Consider the following 3,846-nt stretch of genomic DNA (forward strand, 5'->3'; position numbering starts at 1 on the left):
TAAGTGACCGTGAAGAAGCATGCTTTTCATGTGCTTCACTATATGGCACGCAACGCACGCATTCGCATATTAATACAGAGGAGTCGGAGTCGGAAGTACAAAAAACTGAGGAGTCGGAGTCGGAGTCGGAACATTTATCTACCGACTCCACAGCCCTGGAGGCCCCACATGCCCGGATGCATCCCAGCACCCATGCGCTCGCTGGCCTCTGTGTGCGGGGGCCGATGGTGTCAGGCAGCAGCCACCCCGAGGCCCCTGCCTCACCTTGCCCTGTGACAATGGCACCCCCGCCCTGCCTCACCTTGCTTCGCCTCACCCTGCAGGACGAGCCTCCTGCCCACTGCCCCACTTGCCAGAGACCCCCTGGATCTCCCCCAACCCTGCCCTGCCCCCACAGGCGTCCCTCCCCACGAGCAACATTGAGGTGATCACGCCCACCTTGGCCACACCCACCCAATCTGCCATGACCACAACCACACCCACCCAGCACCTGGCGATAAATAAGTGGGTTTGGGGCTGCAGTTTGGGCACTCGGTCTCTAAAAGGTTCGCTATCACTGATATAGGAAACTCCACACCAGACACGAAACACGGAAGTGTCGCCCTAAGATCGCCGTGCAATTTAAGAAAGTTATGACAGCAAGGCTCCTATAGGTGGCATCACGTTTCGCATTCATACAAAACGCATTCCCGATTAATAAAACAAGATAAAACACCCTCTATTTTTTGAACCGTGTAAATGTAGCCCCACCGAAGCAGGGCCTCAAAAAATTATTACGAAACTCATAAATGTTCCTCTCCACGGAAATCTTTAGTAAAAGGCGAAAGATTTATACGATCTGAAGAGAAACCAGAGTATGCTTTTCCTCTATTCGAGAGACCGATCCCTGCAGCGATGACTATTAATGCTACTATGGTGACCATCCAGATAGACAGATAAATTATATTATAAGCATATTAATATTTAAATAAGTGAACGAAGTAAGGCTTGGATGTAAAAATAGTGAAAAAACTATGGCAGAAATGACGGCGGAATTGTTCCTTCTCTCTGCGCAATGCATCATGGGTGCGGCCGAAGGGAAATTAGGTTTCTCGGGTCCGCCTCGACTGCGGGCGGTCGCTCCTAACCTGAGCGCGACTGGCGGGCGGGAGTCAGTTTTGCTCGCGCTTACGCCAGGAATCATTTGGCTAATTTCAGCCAATCCGGAGAATGCGATTCAGTGCAGAAAGAAAGGATCTTTTTTTTGGGTGGGTCGTATTTATTTATTTTTAAGATTCAGGGACCCTCTAATAATGTGTAACTTGATACCTCCCCCAGCTTTTCGCACTTGGTATCTTCCAGACGTATTGGAACTGCAACTCCCAGGAATCCAAGCCGTCCATTTTTTGACTAGGGAACTTTGGGAGATGTAGTCTCAACTCATTGGCAAAGCGCCGAGTTAAGAAAGTTGGTTGAGGAGACCTAAACAAAGAGGAAACATTTTAGATTTTTCTTTCCCCTCTAGAAAAAGCAAAAACTTTATGGTAGGAAGCTGTGACTTTCCGAAAGTGTCTGCTTTTTTTCCATGGATGCAAACTTAGGACAGGTTAATATTTTATGAAGGAATAATCTTTTTACTGGTTTCCCTTCTCTCAGCTGTTCAGACTAATTGTCTGAAGCTTGTCATTTATGATTTATGTTCTGCTTTAGTCCAAGAGAAAAAAATATTTTAATCTTTGCCTCACATTATTATTATTATTATTAACAATAATAATAATAATAGTAATAATAAAGTTGGAAGGGGCCTTGGAGGTCATCTAGTCCAACCCCCTGCTTAAGCAGGAAACCCTATACCATTTCGGACCAATGGCTGTCCAGTCTCTTCTTAAAAACTTCCAGTGTTGGAGCACCCACAACTTCTGGAGGCAGGTTGTTCCACTGGTTAATTGTTCTCACTGTCAGGAAGTTTCTCCTTAGTTCTAGGTTGCTTCTCTCCTTGATTAGTTGATACATTCAGTATCAATATTCCTTATCAAAGAGATCCTTTGAAGTAGGATAAGAGCTGTTAAACATGGGAATAATCTTGAGCAAATATGACTGGGAGATCATTAAAATTTGAAAACATTTTGGCTGATCTGAAAAAAATTAAGCAAGAGTGGGAAGGAGGAGGAGGGAGGGAGGGAAGAAGGAGAAGGGAGGGAGGGAGAGACGAAGGAAGGAAGAAGGAAGGAAGGAAGGAAGGAAGGGGAAGGAAAGGGAAGGAGAGGGAGGGAGGGATGAAGGAAGGAAAGAGATAGGGAAGGGAGGGAAGGGGAGAAGGAAGGAAGGAAGAACGAGAGAGAGGGAGGGAGGGAAGGAAGAGATGGAAGGAAGGAAACTGGTTGAATATGTAACCTAAAATTCATAGGTCAAAGCTCATTCGAGGTTGTCCTCAATTTACAACCCTTTGCTTAGTGACTGTTCAAAGTTACAACCTACCTGAAAAAGGGGACTTATGACCCAAGTCCAAAGTTCCTACAGTCACCCCACCCCCTTGGTCACATGACTGCACTTCGGGCACATGGCGATACGGCCACATTTGCTGCCATTTGCAGCATCCCACGCTCACGTGGCCGTCTTTATGACAGTTTTGCCGAAAACCGACGCTTCCGGTTTTCAGCAAAACCGCACCCATAATGAACCATTGGTTCGCTTAACGACCACCGCAAAACACCTCATGAAATTTTACGACTATTATGGCAGGCTCCATTACGGTCGTACCCTGAGGACTACCTGTCCTTTTAGCCCAATGTATTGGAAAAGGGTAGAGGGGGGAAAAAGGAGGGGGAGAGAAGGCAGAGGAAGAGGACGAGGAAGCGCCTGAAGGCAGGACCAGAAGCAACGGATGGAAACTGATCAAGGAGAGAAGCAACCTAGAATATAAGGAGAAACTTCCTGACAGTTAGGACAATTAACCAGTGGAACAACCTGCCTCCAGAAGCGGTGAATGCTCCAACACTGGTAGTTTTTAAGAAGAGACTGGACAGCCATTTGTCTGAAATGGTATAGGGTTTCCTGCCTGAGCAGGAGGTTGGACTAGAGCAGGGGTAGGCAACCTTGGCCCTTTTATGACTTGTGGACTTCAACTCCCAGAATTCCTGGGCCAACATGGCTCAGCTTGGAAACCTCCCCTTTCCCTCAGCATGGCTGGCTCAGGAATTCTGGGAGTTGAAGTCCACGAGTCGTAAAAGAGCCCAGATTGCCTACCCCTGGACTAGATGATTTCCAACTTTTATTATTATTATTATTATTATTATTATTATTATTATTATTATTATTATTATTATTATTATTATTGTTGTTGTTGTTGTTGTTGTTGTTGTTATTGTTATTGTTATTGTTATTATTAAAAAGGACTTCTCTCTCTCTTATACGGTTCTATGGCAATTCACCATGGCCAACTTGCCAACCTCGGCACGGACAAGTCACTGCGGTACAAGAGTTACGCTAATATCAAAGAAATAGTGGAATAGAATCATTAAAGAAAGGATGCATTAAAGGAAGGAGGGACAAAATGAAACGTGAGTGACATAAATTAAAATATTTTTTAAAACGATTTTAAATAACTAAATTGAATTGTTGAATTGTCCCACAGCAAGTTGCCTTGTGAGTTGGCTGTGGCGAGTTGTCTCACACAATTGAGTTGTCCCATTCCATCCTCGTACATAGACACAAACATATAAAGCTAGGACTCTTTTTCTCCAGGGACTTTTTTTTCCCCACAGGGTGGGATTCCGTTCCTCTTCAACCCATTTTTGACCAAACAAATTGCAGCTAATTGATGCCCCAGGAATACGCACGGCGTAAGAAATCAGATCGACACATTTG

General features: G+C 45.1%; 1 non-coding gene across 1 annotated transcript; it reads right to left on the bottom strand.

The window, feature by feature from the left end:
• Positions 1-742: 742 nt before the first annotated feature.
• On the bottom strand, positions 743-858 carry LOC114923528. Its single transcript, XR_003810655.1, has one exon. It is a non-coding gene; the product is annotated as a U5 spliceosomal RNA (small nuclear RNA).
• Positions 859-3,846: the final 2,988 nt, after the last annotated feature.

This window comes from Protobothrops mucrosquamatus, unplaced genomic scaffold, assembly GCF_001527695.2.
Source record: "Protobothrops mucrosquamatus isolate PMUCROS unplaced genomic scaffold, P.Mucros_1.0 scaffold4267, whole genome shotgun sequence".
Taxonomy (NCBI): domain Eukaryota; kingdom Metazoa; phylum Chordata; class Lepidosauria; order Squamata; family Viperidae; genus Protobothrops; species Protobothrops mucrosquamatus.